The following is a 22,850-nucleotide window of genomic DNA, read 5'->3' on the forward strand; positions in this document are numbered from 1 at the left end:
CCCCGTCCTCCCAGGCCCCCTCACAAGTCTCTTCCTCCATTGCCCTTCCCCTTCTCTGAGGAGAAGGGGAGCTATGATTTATTTTTATTTTTATTAAAATAAAGTTACATATATTTCCCCTCCCATTTCTTTCTTCTACCTTCTCCTTTTCCTACATGGAAGATATTCTGCCATTTGAAACCAATATAATCTATTAAACATATTTCCTTGAGGCAATTCTCCAACCCTTTTCATGCTCTGCCTCCACATTCCCTCTCAAAAGCATGGGTCTTTTCACACACACACACAATCCTGAATCTACCCATTGTTGCTTGTAAGCACATGATTTCAGAGCTGACCACTTGATAATGGATAGCTTGGGAACTCATGTCAACCGCAGTCATTAGCTACCTTTGTCTAGGGAAGGGCACCAAGAGAGTTTCCCCTTCTGTCGTAGCGTAACTGTTAGTGTTGTTGTTCTGCTCTTGTTTAGGCAGCCATATTGCTGTGGGTCTGTGGGTGTATCTTCCCTGTCACTTCTAAGAGACACAGTCGGGTGGAAGATTTTCAGGTCCTCTAGCTCTACAGTCTTTCCGCCCCCTCTTCTGGATAGTCCCTGAGCCTTAGGTACAGGAATGGAGTTGTAGATGCATCCAGTGGTGATGGACACCCCCAAATCAGTTGTTCTTTGTAGTTTGATCAGTGGTGGTCAGTAGACTGTGCTACCTACAAGTCCCCGATCAAACTATAGCTCTCTGTCTGCCACAAGGATTTCTTTGATGAGGGAGCGACAAGTTTTTACATCATTAGGAAAAGCTGTTTTATAAGCTTTCGGTCTGTATGATTTATTTTTAATTGACACTCTATGGAACACACACACACACACACACACACACACATTGTGTGCAATGACTAATCTAAGTGATTAGCAGGCCCTTCATCATAGACATTTATTTCATAATCATCTCAACTAGCTACTTGAGAACATTCAATTAAGGTCTGTCCTCTAGAGCATTAGCATACATTTCTCCCACCCATTTGCACCCTTGAGCCAATGGCCCGTTGTCTGTCCCTCCCTCCCTATTGTGCCCATGGCTCTACCACAGTTCTGCTTTACACTCATTTGCGATCATCATTTTGGTTTCCATGTTAGTGAGAGCACAGCTCACAGATGTCACGAGGCTCTTTGTGTGCGATTGAGCTCAAGGTGACATTGCTCCTATCATTGGAGATATGTGTCTGTGATTCCTTCAGTGCCACCTCTGATCACTGCATATCATCCTGCACTTAATACATGAGGGACTTAAGGTGGGTGAAGTCTGATGGTACTCAGAAAGGTGAGGCAGGAGGACTGTGCCAAGTTTCAGGTTATCCTTCATTACCTACAAGTCCCTGGCTTAGAAAACAGAAACTTAAGAGTTAGATGCTGCATGCTTTTATCCTTTCGTTTGTAGAAATGGACAGTGAATATCCTGTCATTATAAAAAAAGACAGAAGTACACAGCCAATGAGTAGATCTTGTTGGTTTGCTTTGTCTTTGGCTTTTCTTAAGATAGGATGGGGTCTCTCTCTGTTACCCAGGTTGGCCCTGACCGTCCAGGCTCAGTGATGTCATCGTAGTCTCACAAACAGTTAGCTAGGACTGTGGGTACTCACTTTACCCAGCTTGACAGATGTAGATTTTTTTTTTAAGGTTTTACTCTGTAGCCCAGGCTTGCCCAGAATTAACTATATAAACTAGACTGGCCTTGAACTTCAGGCAATCCTCCTGCCTCTGTCTCTGGACAGAATGCTGAGATTATAGGTATGAACCCCTCCCATGTTTGGCCATATCAGACTTTAATTAATAAATAAATTAACTAATCGGTAGTTGTTTGGCCTGCATGTGCGTGCGTCTGTGTACCATGTGCATGTCGGGTACCTGGGGAGGCCAGAAGAGAATGAAGAGAATGCCAGCTCCCCAGGACGGTTGTGAACTGCCCTGTAGGTTTTGGGAATCAAACCCAGGCTTCTGGAAGCACAAGAAAGTGCTCTGAAGCACTGAGTCATTCTATAGCCGCAGATCAGCGTTTATAATAATTGAGTTCTGGCTGGGTGAGATTTCGGGGGAGGGTGTGAAGAATACACTTGGAATACTTTGAATTTCTCCTCTGACCGTGCATTGGCTTGTCCTTAGGATTTAGCAGGCCAAGGGTGCTTTAAGGGCTCGTGAGCTGCTGCCATCCTGGAGAATGTGGAGAAAAGAGGTGTGCAGGCAGGTGAGAGCACAGTCACAGATGTCCTGAGGCTCTTCGTGTGAGCCTGCATCCTGGAAGCATTTCTCAGCGAACGTTTTGAAGAGAAATTATCCCTGCTGTAGTTATGTTGTTCTTCCCCAGAGGGAAGATATCCTGCCATTTGAAATGAATATAATCTGTGAAAATATACTTCCTCATCTGCCTTGAATTCTGAAGCCTCAGCGCTTGCACCGCTTATAGTTGCAGATACCTGCTAATGATTTTTGCCCTGGGGCGGGTAGCTTAAGACATATCCTACGTGGTGAACCTGAGTCCAGCTGTGGTGTTGCTGGCGCCTTGAGAACTAACGGACAGAAGGGCAGCTTGAAGCACATTTTAATCCTAGCAAAAAATTTGTAAGTTTGAAAATTATAAAAATGTATAAGCATATGTATCATATATAATGTTTCTTCATTCTTCTTTATCCGTCTATTTTTGGGACCCTCTGTTAGATGTCCATGAATTCTTACATGTGTAGCACAGACTGGACAGTGTTACCCTGCTGGATTTACCTACAAGGCCTGGCTGCCAGTGGTAGTTTTCCATAATTTTCCCTCTCTGCATCCCGTGTACCCTTCTCTTGCATATCCAAAAAACAACTCTGGCCTTTGGGAATTAATTTTTGCTGGACATAGGAGTGACTCTTGCAGCAAGAGCCGTGAGTGATGTCGGAAGTGGATGGCTGTAGGTTTGGGTTTTTTGTTTTTTTTGGTTTTTTTTTGTAAAACACTCTCCTGTGTGGTTTGCTTTTGCCGACAGCTGTTAGCTTCATGTCTTGTTCTTTTTGCCTCTCTCATGCACTGATAGATCTAATAAGAGCTTGTCTGTAGTGTCGTTGGAACATTTTTGGAGAACCCTTGACAGCAGCTAATAAAAATGTAAAGGTTCTTACCTTTTGGCTCTGTAACTTCTGCTCCATGGCACGAAAACAGCGTTGAGATCTGGAAGCAGCAACTCTTTTCCGCGTAATCTCCACACTTAATCTATAGAATCACAACTTTCAGAGGCAGCCTGGAAAAGATGACTTATATGTCTTTTAAATCCTAAAAAAGTTCTATGGTGGTTAATTTCCAGGGCATAGATAAATGCACAGGCAGCTTAGAGATGGTTGAGGGGAGGGAGGAGATGGTTTTAAACAAACAAAAGTAAGCTAGCAGAAATGTAAGCAAACTGAGAAACAGGTTAGCCTTTTGAAGGTGAAGCTCACCAGGGGAGGATCGTGGAGGGGTAAGACCGCAATGTGGAGCACTGTGCGCTCTTATTGGGTGAGGAAGCCTGAGGAGCATCTGTGAACATATGGAAGACCTGTGCCCCAGCGCATCACCTGCTCCCTCAGCCTTTCCCTTGCCCCTCCTAACCTCTCAGCCACACTCCTCGGAGGTGCCCCAGGACCCCCTTTCTTTCCTTCACTTCCCTTCGTGCACTGGAAGGATCCTGTTCCTCCTCTCCCAGGGCCCAGCCTCCCTGCCTCCCACCAGCCCTGCTGCCCCTGTCACTGATGACCCACATTGTCATTTTAGCTCCCAGCCTCTGGTTTGTGAGACTTTGTGACTAATGTATCCCCTCTGGGCAATTTAAAAAAAAAAGAATTAATTTATAGTTGAAACTCAGAAAACAGAGATAGCAAATAAGCTCTTGTTCCACCTTCCAGCTATGACCACTGTTTTATCAACCACCCTGTCCATCCCTGCCCGACACTTTACAAGGCAGGGTCTCACTATGTAATCCTGGCCAGCCTGGAGCTCTACATAGACCAAGCTCCTCTGGGAATTCACAGAGATCTATCTGTCCCTGTCTCGTGAGTGCTGAGGTTAAAGGCCAGGTGCATTTTGGTTGATTATGCATCCTTCTGGGTTCTTCATGCTCATGTCTCAAAACACACAAATTTATTTGTACTTATACTTCTTATAAGGATCTGTGTTCTCAGTTTCTCCCTTCCTAAGACAAATAGTGGAAGGCCATTCACAGTGCCCTTCTCAGCCAGTGAATGAAGACAATTGACCTTCCTAGACACAGGTGTGCCTCTTGGCATCTAGCAGGGCCTATGTTTTAGTGAAGTACTGCTTGCTTCTTAAAGGTGCTTCTCCTTCTCTGTCCTTAGGCTTATTCGCACTGGGGGTTGGGCTAACAGTTGGGAGTTAGCAACTCTAAAGGATTGTCTGGAGTAGTCACAGGCATTCTCCATTCTTGCACATTCCTGATACAATGCCTGTCTTAGGAATTTCTGGCTCTTGGTTCACTTAGTCATTCTTCATTCCCACAGCATCGGACAGACATTCAAGCACCTGAACACACTGTTCATGCCTGGTTTGTCTGCTTCTTTCACTAGGTGGTGAATCCTAATGGCAAAGGAGATGGACCTAATAAATTCTCACTCATATGGATAGAAGACACATGAACAAATGAACAGGACATATTCATGAGTAAGCTCACCTCCTGAACAACCAATAAGACTGTTTGAAAGGCACTGTGATAGGGTGGCTATAGGATCTCAAGTGATCCCTTGTATTTTGGGGTGATGCCGTGAACAGAGATCAGGCCTACGGACAGAAAACAGGCTGTTACATTTTGACATGATGATTCGAGGATTTAATCGAACCTGCTGTTTGGCCATTATATATGTGATGTGCAAGCTTCAGCTCTCCAGAGACAATTCAGAGTTGTTTGAACACTTGGTTATTTATGGGAGACAGGTATATTGGGGGTCCAAAAGGAGGAAAAGACTTTAGGCGAATGATGTAGGGGGTCACCAAGGTGAGGGCAGAGGGCTAAAGTATGGATTTAACAATTTTGTGGTTCTTGGTGATGCTGGTAGTGCTGAGTTCAGCATATTGGTGCCATAATGTGGCTCAGAACTAAATGGAAGAGGAGCCTTTCAAGATGCATGAGACAGGTAAGTCAAGACAGGGAGACTTGAAATTTCCTTCCAAGTAACAGGTAGAAAATTGGGACCTTGTAGGAAAGTAAAAGCCACAATCCCATTGTGATAATCAGAAAGTGCTGTTGGTCGTCACCGGCCTTTCTAGTCACCGGCCTTTCTAGACGGTTCGTGCAGTTTAACTGTGAAGACTAAATGAGAGAGCTCAGTTTTGCCTTTGCATTGCAGGATTTGGCTCCAGCATCTGCCCCAAATTAATTGCCACGGTTGATTTGGCTGATGTAATTGGCAAGACCCTGTCTCCTCACTGCTCCCTGGGTACTTCTCCATATGGAGTTATTTAATTAGACAGAAATAAAACTCCTCATTCATTCATTCAACAGAGATTTATTTCTTGTCCATGGTGTAGACTGTGCTTGCTGCTGAGGGGCAGTGCAGGCTTGTGACAGACACAGCGTCCTTCATGCTGAAGTGGCCTGATTTACAGAGGGGCTTCACCCCCACCTGCATAGTACAGGTACTGAATGCCCCGCCCCCCAACCTTTTTGACATGGGCACACTTCCAGTATTTGTACAACTAACTCTCCCTTGATAGTGTTTGCCCTGGACATTAAAAACCCCTACAGCAATGTATCCCTTCTTGGCTGCTTTTAAATTTTTTTTAATTCCCAGTTACAACAGTACCAAATATATCTTTAAAATTAAGGTCCCTCCTATCTTACATATTTCAAACAAACAAACAAAAACAAAACAAAACAAATTACCCCCACCTCACCCCCAGCTCCCAAGGTTTATTGGGTCTACTATCTGAACTTCTAAAATCCACTTCACCTCCTGCTGTCATTGCTTTCCTGAAAATTCCTGCTAATTTACACATAACGGTAGTGTTTGAAGTTGCTCCCCCGTTGTAGAGTCATTTGTTTATTTGCTGTGTTGCCTGAACCAGCACAAAGGGAAAAGCTGAAAATCCGAAAAGACACAAGGTTTCTGGGAAACAGTGTGGTGGGTTCTGGGGAAGATGCCTAAAGTTGGTTGTACTGAGACAGGAAGCTTTTCTGTTGAGGCAGCAGCCATGGAGGGTGTGCCACGGTGCCTGCGTGGTGCCTGCCATGGAGGATGTGCCACGGTGCCTGCGTGGTGCCTGCACAGTGCTTGTACCTATTCGAGGTGGGTGAGGACATCTATGGCTTATGGATCCATCTCCTCACAGGGCAGAAAAGAAACTCCTTTTGGCAGAGAAGAGTGGGATAGGAGGAGGTGGCCATGAAGCCTGAAGCAGAAAGACACAGATACCCAGAGAGTGAAACACCACATGTTGCTGGTGACTGTAAGTAGGCACTTGATCTGTGTTCCTGGAACCCTGTTTCAGGGCTCAGTGAAATCGAGAATTCACAATTATTTGATTAATTTGATGAATGTTCCAAATTAGGAACTCCAGGTCAGGGTTTGTTTCCGACCTAAATTATACAGTGCAGTTGTCTACAGTGATCAAATTAACCAGCTGATTGCCAAATTCCCCTTTCCCTCCATCCCCTGTGGACGCAGCTTAAAGAACTAATAGCTCACTGGACTCTGCCCCAGTCTATTTTGGGATAATTGATGCCTTTGTGCTCCTATCCCTGCAGCTTGGTATCAAACACTGCTGCTTTGTGCAGAACATGTCAGTTGGCGATTTATTACCCCAAATGCACTCTTCCTCCCGTGAAAGCTTATCAATCGGAACCTTGGAGGCAATTTTCCAGACTCCCTCAGGAAAATCCTATTTTATTGCTATGGAAAATATTTGATTCTTTGTGGAAAATATTTTCTTCCTAAAATGAATCCATTTGAGGTTTGGGATGCTTAGTGACTTTATATTTCCCCCATTGTTAGCTTCATGGCATGTCTATATTCATGGGAACTCGTTCTGAATGATGAGGATCAGTGATCATCACTTCATAAGGAAAAAGGAAAACGAGTTACAGGGAAGCAATGGCCAGGGGACACTTCACTCTTTACCACAGAAGTCTCTCTTTCCTAAGTCAGTCACTGCTGCTATTGCAGGCGGTTCCTGGAGTTAACTCAGATCATCTGAGGCTTTATGAATCAGTCTTGATGCTGCCTTGGAACTACCTCTTATGTTCTTTTGTGTATGTGAATGTCTGTGTACAGATGTATACAGGTGTATGTGTGTACATGTGTATCTGTCTGTGTGCTTGCACACATGTAGAGGCCAGAGGTCAACTTTGGTTCTCACTATGTTTTTATTTTAAAGATAGGATCTCCGGCTAGCCTGGGGTTTGTCCATTGCGTTAGACTGACTAGCCCGTGAGCCCCCGGGATCCTGTCTCTGCCTCAAGCTCTGGATTGCAAGCATGTACCACTCAGCGTAGTTTTTCACATGTGTGTCTGAGACTTGGTGAGGCCCCATCCTATGCTCTTAAGCAGCACTTTAACAACACTTATCTGCATTAAGAAGAAAGAAGCAAGCTGGTTCACACTAACCTTGTCTCTCCTCAGGGTTTTCACTCTCCAAGACTCTGATGGCTCAAGACGCTCTTAAAAAGAGCTTACTTCCTATTTTAGTTTACCAGCAGACCACTCTAGTGAGAATGCTGCTTCAGTTTGGCCATGGCCCACACTCAAGTGCATGCTGATATTTGGACACTTGTGTCCAAATTGCTTTGGCGTGGGAGATTTGTCACGTGCTCATATGGCTCTGTTTTAGAAATGGCAGCATGTGTCCCTTTGCTCTTGGCTTTTAATTTGGTTCCTGGTTCAAGTCTCAGGATAACAAGTTGGAATTGGCCTGGCTGCTTCATTGGTGCAGAGGGGGAGGGCTGGCACGCAGGACTCAGGATGCTCAGGGAAGCTGTGCTTTCTGGTTTTGACATCCCCACCCCCCAATATGATAAAGGAAAGCTTCAAGGCGGAGAAGCCCAGATCCCAGGGGTTCATGTTTTGCTTTTTGTTGTTGTTGTTGTTTTGTTGGTTCTTGCTTTATGTCTTGTTTTGTGGCAGCATCTCCCTGCGTGGTTCAGGCTACCTCTAACTCAGGATGCTCCCGCCTTCGCCTCTCAAACACTGAGCTTAGGACACAGGCTTACCTCACCTGTTTAGTTTTCATTCTCCCTTTTAAATATTTACTTATTTTAGAAACTAAAAAAAATGTGGAAAACTAAGATGTTGATTCTTGCTATGTGATGCGCATCTATGGCCTGGGTGTCAGCTGCACTCGGTGTACAGTTTTCTGTGCCTCAAATCTCAGGAACAAAGGAAAGGGCCAAGTCTCCACGAGGGAGCCAGGATATTATAGTCATCTGGTGGGAGAGACCCAGAGGCCTGGAAACAAAGAAGGTGCAGTGTATGTTGATGTGCTTTGAATGGCTTCTCTTTTTATCTCTCTTTGCTCTTATCTTAAAACAGAACAAAACAAAACAGCTGTAAATAAATTATTCCAGGTACTGCTGCCCAAATGCTTCAAATAGCAGTATGAGTGTCCAAAGGGAGTTCATGGACTTTGGGGTACTTCAATAGTCTGTCATGCCAGGTCCTAAGGAGAAGGTCTGTCACCCAGTCAAAGTGCTCTGTCTCATGAGGAAGTTCTCTCTCAGTTTCTATTTGTACATAGGCAGTATCAAGCAGAATATTTATTTGGCCTGGCATCTTTTAGATCCATTCATCTACTGGTTGAAGTTCTGAAGTTGAGTTGTCAGTAGCAATGTCAGAGACTAAATTTTTCTCTAGTGGCAGTCACTCAGAATTCTCAAACTTGTCTATGTCAGAATTCCCAAAGCCGAACTTGACTTTGCCAAGCAGGTATCAGTTGGTGAGTGGCTGATGGGCCTGTGACTCCAAACAGCATCCTTTAACTTTGTGAGCAAATAGTGTGTTGTTTGTTCTCCCAGGTTGAACAGATTTTACTGAGTGGAGTGTTTCCAGAACTAGAAAATGTAAACATAATGGATGTGCTTACTGTACACATTGTTACTTTTCTGTTGCTGTGCTCAAACACCACCTCCAAAAGCAACCTATAGAGGAAAGTGATTATTGTGACTTATGGTTTCAGGAAGAGTCCGTAGTGGCAAGGTAGGTACACAAGCAGGAGGGAGGAGCAAGAAGCTGGCTGGCCACGTTTTCAGGGGCACACAGAAGCAGGAAAAGGAAGTCGGCTGAGGCCAGAAGCCCTCAAAAGCTGCTTGGAGCTTCAAACCCCAGGGGTGCACTTCCTCCACCAAGCGCCACTCCTAAAGATTTCTTACTGTCGCCAACAGCACCACCATCTGGGTACCGCATGTTCAAATATATGAGCCTATGGGGGACATTTCTCACTTGAACCACCATACCTCAGTTCTCAAAAAAATCTTTTTTGAATCACTTTTATGAAACTGTGGTGTCTCTTAAGTACTGAAAGCAGAGAATAGAAAACTCAACTTTTGAACAGAACCATAAAGAAATATAATGAGTTTCTTAAATCAAAGGAGGTTTTCTGTTTCTATGTCACCTGACAAGTCCTTGTTCCTAGAGGAACAAGTTCCTAGAGGAAGACACTCTGGCCAGCCCTGTGTGAGTCCATGGAAGGAATTCCCATCACTTGTTAAAAGTCTCCATCTCCTTAATGATGACTTGTAATCACATTTCCCTCATGGCTCTGGGTATTTTTCTGAGACAGATAACTTTCTGTCTCCCAGAAAGCTCCTTATTAGGAAGGGGAACCACCTGCCTTTCCCTAATTTCCAAGGTTTTCCTCCACATGCTACATGATTATAAAGGCATGATATGTGTCTCCAAGGTCTCCAAACTTAATGTGCTCTGATAACCCTCTCATTGGAATGGGCACTGCATACAGATGGTAGTTTACTGTTAACTTATCCTGTGCTTTTATTTAGCCACATCTGAGGATGGAGGGAACAGGGGGTGCCCGTTCTAGCATTCTCCTTGAGTTGCTTCTCAAGGAGAATGTGGTCCTTCACTGATGGCTGGGAGTGACCGTGTGAACAGACGTGTCACACAGAAAGCACACAGAATGAGGAGTGGAGGTGGTAGAACTCATTCTCAACCAGCTTCTGTCACACCTGAACAGGTGCTCTTTCCTCCCAGGGACTCTTTTTGTTGTCTTGTTAGAGAATATTTGTGACTTGTAATCCATCTAATGATGTTAATACGATGTTGAGGACTGGCTCTGGAGTGCCACTGGAGACTCTGTAAACCCCATGTACAGAGTGTGCTTCTGTTCACTGTCCCCCACTATGTACAGTGCATGCTTCTGTTCACTGTCCCCCACTATGTACACTGTGTGCTTCTGTTCACTGTCCCCCACTATGTACAGAGCGTGCTTCTGGTTCTCTGTGCTCCTCTTTCCTGGGCTGAAGATCATTCACGGATGCAAAAGGATCCGAGTTCTTAGAAGATTTGTGTACCCGAGGGACTCTCAAGGCACTTAGTGTGACAGTCCATGGCTCTTAGCTATATACTGTCTCTCCCTCCCTTTTTCCCTCCCTCTTCCCTCCCTCCCTCCCTTCCTCCATCCTTCCCTCCCTCTCTGCCTCCCTCCCATGTTTTTCTAGATTTAGAAAAAAGGCAATGAGCTTGTTACTTACCTGAAGGAGAGGCTCTGTGTGGGTTTGTAAGAACTAGAGACTCTACTAGAAATGAGCAAAAGAGAAAACCCAGACCTCTGGTGCTGAGACATAAGTGTGAACCCAAGGTCTGTCACACATGTGTGTCTGCTCACATACACCACCGTGCACACATGGGCAACCCAGAGAGCATGAAGTACTCTGAAAAGACCAAGTTTTTAGTCAGGCTGAGTGACACATCCCTGAAATACCAGTACTTAGGAGGTTAATTCAGTAGGATTGTGATGGCCTGGGCAGCCTGGGCTACATAGTGAGATACTGTCTTTCTCTTTTAAATACTTTATTTTTATTTAACGTGTATAAGTGTATCTCCTGCATATGTTTGTGCATTCAATGTGTGCAGTGCCTGCAGTTCTGAGGGCATCAGGTCCCTCAGAACTGGAGTTAAAGTCAGTTGTTGGCTACCGTACTGGTCCGGAGATTTTAACAGCACTCTCTGGAGGAGCAGTGTCCTAATGGCGGATCCAGTTTTGCATCTCTCAAGACACCTGCCTTAAAGATCAGAACTGGGCTGGAGAGTTGACCTGGCAGTTAACGGTACTCACTGTTCTTGTTGATGAGCCCATTCGGTTCCAGCACTCACAAGATGGCTCACATGGCCTGTGACTCCAGTTCTGGTGGGTTCAACACTCTTTTTTGACCTCTGGTTTCAGTAATGCACACACACAAATAATACATTTTTTTGATTATTAAAAAAGATCCAAGCCAATCAACAAAAAGGGATGATATTTATAAGTGTTTACTCAGAAAGCATGGGCAGTCAATATCAACTTCAGCTCAACATTGTACTTAGAGTCTATCTTAAAGTCCTTTAAAATTGCCAGGAAGGCGGTGCACACCTCCATTCCCAGCACTCCAGAGTGCGTGCCCATGGATCTTTGAGTTACAGGTCAGCTTAGTCGACATAATGAGTTCCAGGCCATCCTGGGTGTGGTGTTTTGTTGGGAATGGCTTCAATATATTAAATACTTGGTCCCCAGTTGATGAAACTTTGGGAGGAAGGATTATGGGGTGTGGCTTTGTTGGAAAACGTGTCACTGGGTGGGGTGGGGGTTTTGAGGTTTCAATAGATTTATGCCATTCCCAGAGTCCTCCCTGCCTCCTGCTTTAGTTTGGTGGAAAGGTACTAATGGCTGATCCAGGATCTCACATTGCTAGGTGCCTGCTCTTCCACCAAGACACAGCACAGGCATACTCAGTATGCTTTGCATGGTCGTTGGGTTTTTGGATGACTCTGGCTTTGCAGCATAGCCTTACCCTCCAACTCACTGGAATCCTCCTGTTTCAGTCTCTGGAGGGTTAGGATTATAGGCATGAGATACCATACCTGGCTGCTATGTAGTACATTCATTTTCTCTCTTTTTTTAAGATTTATTTTTCACAGTGAAAATATTCATATTTATATTTTAATTAGTTTTTTGAAAGTTTCATGCCATGTGTTTTGATCGTGTTCTCTGCCCTCCATTTCCCAGATCCACTCCGTTCTCCAGTCCAGCTACCTAGGTTACTTTTCTATTGCTGCGTTAAAGCCCTGTGGGCAAAGCAACTTGGAGAAGGAAGGGTTGGCTTAGCGTGCATGCTCTTACCAACTGAACAGCCTTGCCAGCCCCATTGCGTCCTTCTTCATGGGGACATGCATTTTTTATTACTTACAGATTTTCAGCAGTTAATTTAAAAATTGTATTTTCAGTTTATCTGTTCCTAAATTACTGTGTCCTTTTTTTTTTTTTTTTTTTTTTTTTTTTTTTTTTTTTTTTTTTTTTTTTTTTTTTTTTATTTCTCTCTTTTATTGTCAGTAGTTCTTGCAGGTCCTTTCCATGTTTCTGTCTGCGATGATGTCCTATGGCTTCTGGTTCTTATTTGTCTTTTACTCTTGAAGACAGTTGGGTTAGAATCTGAGTATTAATGAGGAATCCATATATTCTTTTTTAGGTAAAATGTCAATTCTTTCCTATTGTTTGTGATATTTGTTTTTTTTTTAAGATTTATTTATTTTATGTATATGAGTACACACTGTAGCTGTACAGAGATGGTTGTGAGCCTTCATCTGATTGTTGGGAATTGAATTTAGGACCTCTGCTCGCTCCAGTCAACCCCGCTCACTCCGGTCTCAGCCCTGCTTGCTCCGGTCAACTCCACTCGTTCAGTCTCTGCTTGCTCCAGCCCAAAGATTTATTTATTATTATACATAAGTACACTGTAGCTGTCTTCAGATGTACCAGAAGAGGGTGTCATATCTCATTACAGGTGGCTGTGAGCCACCATGTGGTTGCTGGGATTTGAACTCAGGACTCAAGTCACTGATCTGAGCAGTTAGTGCTCTTACCCGCTGAGTCATCTTGCCAGCCCCCAATATTTGTACTTTAATACTAGTTTGTTTCACTCTCAACTACTTTGACTATAAATTCATTATATACTTATATTTTCAATATACTGCTTATACATACATATATGCATATACGTGCATACACATATACTTGTATATTTGTGTGTGTGTGCGTGTACATGTATATATGTATTTTTTAGACAGGGTTTCTCTGTGTGGCCTTGACGGCTTGACTGTCCTGGAATTCGCTCTGTAGACTAGGCCAGCCTTGAACCCAGAGATCTGCCTTCCTTTGCCTCCCAAGTGCTGGTATTGAAGGCATGCACCACCACCATCCAGTACTATATTAACTATTTTACATGTTGAGGGAATTGTCTTGATGGAGCCTGATCTCAGGGTTTTAAAGCTTGACAAACATGGTTTGTAGAGGAAAATATTTGTGTGTACATCTTGATGGAGTAACTCGAAAGCTGTGGGGTAAGGACAGAAGTAATGGAGACTGACTTAAGGTGACCCAAAAATGCTAATGGAGACTTAGCTCCTAGGGAACTTAAAAAACTAACTAGAGTGTGTTGTGTTGTGTGTAAATGTGTGTGTTATGAGTGTGTTGTGTTTATGTAGTGGTGTGGTGTGGTGTGTGTGTGTGTGTGTGTGTGTGTGTGTGTGGCATTATCCTCTCTCCATCTCTGCCTTGTTGCCTTGAGACTGTCACTGAACCAGCAACTCTTTTTGGCTTCACTAGCTAGTCAGTGAACTCACAGGACTTGGGATCCACCTATTCCTGTCCCCTACTGTTGGGGCCACAGGGACAAGCAGCCATGCCCAGTTCTGCCAGTAGATGTTAAATCTGGTTAATGTTTCTGTCATTGTCCTATGATGAAATTTCATATATCTTGAATATGAATGGTCCACCTAGCTGTCTGCTTTAAAATTTTCTCTATAAGTCCTACTATTTTTTTGTAGACAATTTTGTGGGAGGCAAGATGCTGTGTGTGTGTGTGTGTGTGTGTGTGTGTGTGTATCTATGTGCCTGTGTACACAGCTGTGAATGGCATGTATGAGGTATATTGTGTTGCTGAGGTAGGGGCTTAGAAATGCAAATCAAACCTTGTATTTATTTAATATCTTACTCTTAAAACAACTTCACAGGTGCCCATGAACAGATGTAGAAAGACGGTGCAGAGGAAGAGACTCTTTTGAGGTGACTCTGGTCTTGAGCCTTCACTCACCCATCAGAGACTGAATCGCGTTTGATAGTTTATCAATTATTTTTGATAAGTGGGAAGCCCACCTGCAATAGCTCAGAAGGTAGCAGCACCAGGACCCTCTCACTGCCATCCTCACAGCAGCCTGGGCTTAGGACAGTCCCAGTCTGCCATGATGGGTGTACCTGTAAAGACAGGACATGGATGTGGGGAGTTTGGTTGATACAGGTGAAGAGAGGTCTGGGCTCAGGCTGCTTAAGGATGCTACAGTGGCAGCTTCAACAATAAACATTGTATTTATTTTAGTTCTGAGAGGTTGAGAAGCTGAGAGACCATCATGTACTGGTACTTGGGATCTTCCTTCCTGGTTTTGTCCTTATGTGGCATGGTATGTGTGCGTGTCTGAGTGTGCATGTATGTGTGTGTGTGTGTGTATGTATGTGTATGTGTGTGTATGGATGTATATGTTTATGTGTATATAAGTGTGTATGTGTACATGTATACGTGCATGTAAGTGTGTATGTGTGTGTATGTGTATATATATGTGTATGTGTGTGCATGTGTGTATGTATTTATGTGTATGTGTATGTATGTGTGTGGAGGACACATCCGAGTGCAGTTGCATGCCTTCCTGTTTTCATAGGTCACTAATCCTGTCACAGCCACCCCACCCTCACTACCTCATTTAAACCAAATAACTCCCCATGCCCTTCCCTCCAAATACCATCACACTGGGGTTCAGGTCTTCAGCAAATGGATTTAAAAGGCCACAACCATGTAGACTGTAGTTGTGGGATATCTGCAAGCTCAAAAAGAAGCTTCCAGAAGAAGCCATGACCCTGAGGTCCTTATCTACAGCTATAGGAAAATTTATTTCTGTTGTTCAAGCCACTTTAGCCTCAGGACTGAGACATAGGATAGCTGGAGGATTTGATCTCTCTAAATGTTTATTTTCGTACAAAAAAAATGATCTATGCTGTAGAACTGGGTGGTTATCAATAAAGTAGCTTATTTAAAATGACAAAAAGTACCAAAAAGCCAGTATAGTACTGATTCATTGTAGCTGTTAAATTTTATTTTTTTCAAAAGCCTGAGAGAAAATACAGGTTGATTTAAAGGAAAAGAAACAACTAAAACCTCTGCCTTAAAACTGGTTAAACCATGAGTAATATTTCTGAGGAAATTTTCAGTATAGTACTGTCACGTAGAGATGGCTCCAAAGGAATTTCAAGTACAATGTGACCTTTCCCCCACCAAATTCAACTTGCATCAACTTTCCAAAAAAAAAAAAAAATTGCATAAATTAGGCTGCAAAGCACTTGCTAAATACTTAAGGCTCAATTTAACAAGTGATTTCTGCATGCACGAGGCTGCCGGCCCTGTAGCTGCCTCCTAATGCATGCATAAACTGTGTTGGTAATCAGAGCTGCGCAGGGAGTTCACTTTGCACCTCCTAGGGTGCCAATTTTCAGAAACTGTGAGAACCCAATAGAAGAGTCTCACCTAAGATTCATCTGTGACCTAAATGGCAGGGGAAGCCATTATCATTCATTTTACATGCACGGTTGGCCCGGGTTGTCAGCTGAGCACCTCTGGCCTCCAGGGAAGGATTTTGCTGGCTTTGAGAGGCCCGAGAATTGAAATGGTCAACCAAGGTACTTCATTATCCTGATCAGAAAACACTCGCTAATTAAAACAGAAGAATGCACATGGTCCTAAGCAGGAGCCTGGACTCTCAGAGCCCCATGGAGGGGAAGGTGATCAAGGACCACTAAATAAACAGCTATAGTTAGAAATCAATTAAATGAGTTGGGTGTAGCAGCACATGCTTGTAACAAATCTCAGTTTGGGGAGGCTGAGGCAGGTGGGTTCCTGTGAGTTTAAGATGCGATTCTATCTTAAAAACGAAACATAACCCATAGATTAAATGATAAGGTATATGGAGCTGTGTGATAAAAAGCTTTTCGAGACAAGCAAAATCAGTGTGAGACTGAGGAAGATAATGGAAGAGGGGAAATATGAACCAGGACTTGGAAGTAACAAATGGAATGAAAGGGACATGTAGAGGCTTCAAATGCACACATATGTGTATGCCTGTATGCGCATGAGGACACGTGTGCATGTGAGACACCTGTCTGGGGTGAGAGAGCCACAATGCCAGAGCAGAAGAACATAGTTGCTATCTACAACACATCTAGAGTTACCTGAATCATGGGAGAGACAGGGGGCCATTTACTGTAGGATTAAGAAATATGATTGAACTTTTCCTAACCACCAAGGTAAGTACTGTGGCTTCCATCTTGGCAATAAAGGAACTGTGGCTTAGAGAGGCTGTGACTACACATAGTAATTTCCAGGACTCCAGAGTCTTCCTGGGCTGTCTGGCATCCTGGACATCCCATGGGTCCCCATAGTTGTCATACACTAGTAGAGCCCTATTGCTTCAGGTAAGTCTTCCTGTGACATACTCTGGGTACCAGAGTTTCCCCATGGGATGAGATGGAAGTTCATCTGAGCTGAGACTGGCATCTTGCTCAGCATCTCTCCTTTCTCTGCAACTTGTCTTGCTTTATTCACACTCGCTTGTGAAAGTCAATGTCCTAGGGATGCTCTCTCAGTAAGCCGTTTGAAAAAAAAATCCCCATCTCATACTCCACTATCTAAGGCACTACCATCGTCAGATGTGTCCCTAGATTATGGTGATTGCTCCCAGGGTATCTGTGTGACAAAGGAGAACATGTTCTATAGGATAGACCGGCTGTCAGAATGCTGTGCCTAGAGACCAACAGTGGCAGCAATGAAGATCTCACTGTTACTCAGTATGTGAGAGTCAAGTGCCCAGATCTTCCTGCCCAAATCTGGCAAATTACTACTGTGTTTTTGCATAAGGAAGATGAGAGAGAACATATTACTGCCAATAACCACACAAAGACTCTAAGTGACACGGTTGGGATAGATAGCTGTGCTTGCCTTCAGAGCTCCAACACCAAGCTTGTGATTATTAGAATATGGAACTGAACAAAGAGTCAGCTTGCTAGGCTGTTTGTTGCATAATTACTACTCTGCTTAGGTTGGAGGGATAACTAGATTATCAGAGGCATAACTCATAAGATGAGCCATCCTGCTTCCATCTTAGGCTTGAAAGCCATCTTAGAGTAAAGACAAATTAGGGTCATTCCTGTTTGTGATTAAATCCGTTTCTTAAGGATTGGGCTGTGCCCCATTTGTAACCTTAACTACAAATGGTTCCATACTGCCTGTTCCAGGAAAGGGCAAGTACGCTTTTGTTTCAGAACCATCTTGCATCCCTACCTTTGTTTTAAAAAGTTGTCATGACTACCTATTGTTATAACTACCTTGCTATGACCACCTTGTAATCATGCCTTTGTCTCAGGAGGTCATTATGGCTAATTTGTTATGCTTGTCTAATGCTGATCTCAGGTATACAGGAATAAAAAAAGCTTGCTTTGATTGCTTGCTTTAATTAATTTGATCTTGGTGATTTGAGTCAGTGGTCTTTCTCTTTGAATTGCTGGAATTAACAAGACCCTTCTGAAGAATGTCTAAGCATAAGAGAATGTCAAGGTGAGATGCAGTGACTACGTGATCAGCTGTGTGGAGAACTGTAGAGAGTAATCAGACATTCCACAACAGTTGCAAGCTGGACAGCCTGACCAAGCCAGGTCTCGTGGTCACTATAACAACGGGAGGCAAGAAGGAGCTATGGTAGGTTCTTGAGGAGAAGAGAACCATACCATCATTGGTATAGTTTAGATAAAATCTTGGAGGCTAGATACTCAGAAATGACAGGAAGTTGTTCAAGAGATGCCACTGGTCTATTTGTCTTTCTGGCCCAGCTCTTGGTTTGCTCTCTAGCTCACCATTAGAACTGGTAACCTTCTTAGACCTGACCATCTTAGGGTGTTTATACTTTTGGTGTTTATACTTTTGGTCAATACCTTGCTTAAGTCTTTGGCTTACTCCAAAATAAATAAATAAATAAATAAATAAATGGATGGATGCTACACTGAAATCAAACTCTCCTTACTTTAGAACTCTGCTCCCTGAAGTATCTATACCCATGTGGGGGCTCCCTCATCCTAGATCTGGTGGTGTTCTCTGTGGAGCATTCTAGATAGGCCAGATAGATGATAGGATGCACACCCGTTACAAAGGCAGACTTCCTGCTCAGGTGGATTTATCCTGCTGGTTAGCTAATGTGGATGCAGAAGGAAATGGACAGGAGCTAGTGTCTGAGTCTTTTGTGCTTGTCAGAGTTCACGCTGCTCTGGGTTAAGGGGCCAGGCTTCTTATTCTGATAACGGGCCTTTGGGTCTCCTCTGCTTGAGTTTTAAACATCCTCTAAGCCCGCATGCAGAGTCTTTGCAGAATTTTATCTTTGAAGAGACAAGATTAAGACTGATTGCTCTAAAGTGGATTTCAGGGAGAAAAAGGATAGGTAGAGAATACATTTGGAGAAAGAGTGGGGAGAGAGGAGAGAAAGAAGAGAGGGGAGAGAGAAGGGAGGTGTGTGTATATGTGTGTGTGTGTGTGTGTGTGTGTGTGTGTCCGAGCGCGCGCGCACGAGCTTGTTTGGGGAGAAGAGAGAGAGAGAGACAGAGAAGGAGAGAGAGAGAGAGAGAGAGAGAGAGAGAGAGAGAGAGAGAGAGAGAGAGAGAGAGAGAATATGAGAATATCAAAGCCATGGTGTATCAAATCTCTAGATGTGGAGAGAGAAAAATTTAAACAAAAAATGTGGCTATGTCTTTGAGAAATAAAACACAAGTTCTTTGGAATCAGGAAGGAGTCTCTGTTTCCACTCTCTGGAAATAGTTGCCTCTGGATTTTCTTGAGAAGCAATGAAGAAGAATCAGTCATTTAGGGAAGTGTATTCTGCCCTGTGAAACTGGCTTCTAAATGAAGGCTGATTACCCAGGTTAAACACTGCTATTAATGTGAATATGGTATATTTCTGTTACGTTACTGCAATGCAAAGCACCCAGAATTACGCAGACTTGGGTTCCAATCCCAGTGGTCATGGAGCAGGTACTTGAGTTTAGATCTGCCCCTGAAGCCCAGGCTCCATGGCCTCACCTGTATGCTGTCTTAGGGAGATGCACCTCTGCTGATTCCTATGCGCTGGGAACCAACTGAAGGCCAGGCCGCAGAGCAATCGGGACTGTAGCTCATTGAGACGCACATGTGCCTCCTCTGCCGAGTGCCCTTAGTCACATTCTCTCAAGGCACATGTCACATGCCTCCACCGTGACTGTCCATGAGCATGTGTCTCCTTGAGATTCCCATTGTCAGTTCTCTTGGCTTGCAGCACCTGGCATACAGGCACTTGGATTGTGGCCAACACAGAATATTCTTTTTGGCTTCAGTGCTTACAAAGCTTCTAGAATTTTGAAAAGATTGAGTCGCCCCTCCTTTTCTTCCTCTCCTCTCATTTCACTCCTAATTTTATTTATTTATTGACTTACGTTTTGGGAGTTTTCAAGATCAGATTCTCTTGTAATCCAAATTGGCCTCAAACTCCCACTGTGGCTAAGGATGGGCTCAACTCTGCCTCTATCGCCTAAGTGCCAGGATTCCAGGGCTCTTCCAGCCCCAGCTTCCCTCTGTCAGATGAGGGGATAACAGCACCTTCTAATTTTTAAGCCTTTAGGGAATCAGAAGCCCTGGAACTGTAGTTACAGATGGTAGTGAGCCACCCTGCGGAAGCTGGGAATTGAACCCAGGTTCTCAGTAAGGGCAGCCAGTGCCCCTAACTGCTGAGTCAGCTCTCCAGCCCAGCAGCTTTTCTTTTTCAGAAATGTGCCTCCATGGCTGTTTTCTCATTGGAACTGGGCGTGCGGCTGGGATTGGATGGCGTTGTTCAGAGTGATGAAGCTATCCAAGCATAAGTGAGTGAGAAAGGCCTCTTCCTGTGCAGGGCTCAGCCTGAGTCCAGCATGGACAGGCGTGTGTTCAGCACCTGGGAGACTCACACTCATTCTCGGTGGAATTGTTAGCAGAGAGACACTGCTTTTAATATAACATTTGTTACAGTTTCTATCATTAAAGGAAATAACATTTTAACTTAAAAGCTAATATATACTGTTGAAAATTTGGAAAATATTGACTCCTTATCTTTGTGACCAGCCCGGAGGGGAGACACCCTTGCAGCAAGCTTATAGGATGACAGTCTTTTGTTAGAATGTGCCGATGTGTTAAGAAGGTCTGCAGACATGGGTTCCTTGGAGTGGACTAGAAGTCTAGAATGTCCACCCTGCTTTGCAGAATGCAATGGCAGGCTTAGGCGTGGGCCTCTATGCTCTAGTATGAGCTGAATTGTGCCTTAATGTGGCCCTGGGTCTACTCGTGTGACCACCTCTAGAACTACCATCTGGTCTCACAAGCTCCTGGTTGCTGGTCAACCCTTGCTCTTCATGAAGTTTCTTTAGTGTCGGTTTTTGTAAAGCCTGTGAGGTCAGCCAGGTCGTGCCCACATCTGGGCCATCACATCTACACCACCAACTTCTATAAATGACTTCTTTCATTTTAAAATTCCAGTTGTGGGGCCCCAGCTCGGTCTCACTAACCTTCCCTGCTTATGGTGGACTGGCGATTGGGTAATGTGGCCCAAGTCAGCAGCAGGCACTGGGCTACTCTCTTCCTCAGGTAAGGAGCATGATATGTTTTTTTGTTTTTTTTGTTTTTTGTTTTTTGTCACTATGAGAAGCAGCTTCTAGACTGGCTCCTCCTCTCCTCTTCATTCTTGAGGCCATAATGTGCTCACCCCTCCCCCACCTCACCGTTTCCAGATTCATTTTCTGGAACCAGATGAGGTAGACCTTGAACCCAGCCTCAGGATTCTCTGATGCTATCTATACATTTGCATAGACTCTCTCCTTGGACACATCGTTCTCAGCCATTGGATCATCATTTGTTAACACACCTGCCTCTTCCCAGAGGTCCACAGGACTGGATAAGAAACGATCCCTAGGCCCAGTGCATAGTAGGTGTGCAGTATGGGTGGCAGGGCCACTGGCGCTGATAGAAGAATGCTTCCACTCCAGTGAAATGAAGTGGCCTCTGGGCTCCTGAGATTTTGTGCTTTTTGCTCAAAATAATAAAGTTGAAGGGGAAACCTTGCCTGACCTGTTGGAATGCACAGCGAAAGATTTCATCGCTCATCGGGTTCTCAGCGCCATATGGCTCTCTCTTCACAGACTGCTCTGTTGAGGATTACTTTCGCAGGTAATTTCCTAATGATTGTCTTGGGATAAACAAATTTATCAGACTTGCTTGGCTAATGTATTCAAGGAGGATCACAGGGGAAAAGTTTAATCATCGAAGAAGCCAGCCGTTGTCTGTCATTAGGGGAAGGGTCCAGGACTGGCAGCGCTGAGCTGCGGTTGCTATGACTGCGCATACTTTCCTAGCCTTTTGTGAGGTCCACTGCAGCTCCCAAGCCGATTGGCTAAAATGAGATCACCCCGCTGACCAACCGTGGGGAGTTAATTTCATCAGAAAGAGAAGGATGGTGGGAAACTCAGCCACCATGCTACAGAGGAATTTTCCTCAGTGGTCTATAGCATCCAAGTTTGCTTTTACAAAATTGATATGTTCTGTCTAATGAAACAATGTAAGGAGACAGCCAGTGGCACTAGACTATTTTGTATATTCATGGGAACTTTAGTCTGGTTTTGTCAGAAAACTGACTCTCAGAGTTAACCTTTATTTCCTATAATGCATCCACATAGCCAAATGCTGTCGTCACACACATTTATATAATTGGAGATGGTTAACAGGAAGGGACAAAGGAGCTGGCACAATGGCAGGTATCTGCTTGCAGGGCTTCAGCCCGAGGGAAATAATGGGCCCAGAAACCTTACACAGAAGTAGGGCTCTCTGGATGGGACACATCCGTGTGGTGGAATGAAGAGCCTCATGTTGTATGCGAGTCTCCCTAGAGGTTTTCATGATCACCCTGGCCCCCACTTGGCATAACTTTTGTTCTAGGAATTAATCACATAGCTCCACTGGTTATATTTCAGTTCTGCACAGGGAAGACACAGAATGAGCTGGGCCTGAGAACAAGGAGTCAGTCTGTAGGCTTCACTGGCTAGTGAAACCGGATGGGTGAATATAAAGTATCTCTACTATAGATGCCTAAACATGAGCGGAGCCAGGATGACACAAGGCGACACGCTAAGGTGCATGGGGGGAAAGCCCAGGGAGTCTTCAAAAAATTATAGAAACTAAAGAATGCTGGGAGGGGGCTCACCCATTGGCACACAGGAACTCCACCAGCAGAGTAGCTTGGGTTCCTTCTAGTTTCTCTGGTCTGTCTGGTATCCTGAGCAGAACTTGGGCTCAGAATCACAGGATCACAAAGACAGCCTGACTCTGAGGAGTTCTGATACAACCAGGATCACAGGAAGGACTGACTCCAGTCAGATTTAGCAAGGGCAGGTAGCACTAGAGATAATCAGATGGCAGGGGGTGGGCAAGAGTAAGAAAATAAACAACACAAACCAAGGTTACTTGGCATCATCAGAACTCAATTCTCCCACCATAGCA

General features: G+C 44.2%; 1 long non-coding RNA gene across 4 annotated transcripts in view; it reads left to right on the top strand.

The window, feature by feature from the left end:
* LOC116095089 overlaps positions 1 to 22,850 on the top strand; it is a 54,555-nt gene that overhangs the window by 5,254 nt on the left and 26,451 nt on the right. For 2 of the 4 annotated variants that reach the window (XR_004120438.1, XR_004120440.1), the window contains exons 2-4: positions 4,585 to 4,678; positions 5,543 to 5,650; positions 6,344 to 6,460. This is a non-coding gene — a long non-coding RNA (uncharacterized LOC116095089). Of the gene's footprint in view, positions 1 to 4,584; positions 4,679 to 5,361; positions 5,452 to 5,542; positions 5,651 to 6,343; positions 6,461 to 22,850 lie in introns of all 4 variants that reach the window. The other 2 variants (XR_004120439.1, XR_004120441.1) reach the window with 2 other exon arrangements.

This window comes from Mastomys coucha, unplaced genomic scaffold, assembly GCF_008632895.1.
Source record: "Mastomys coucha isolate ucsf_1 unplaced genomic scaffold, UCSF_Mcou_1 pScaffold17, whole genome shotgun sequence".
Lineage (NCBI taxonomy): Eukaryota > Metazoa > Chordata > Mammalia > Rodentia > Muridae > Mastomys > Mastomys coucha.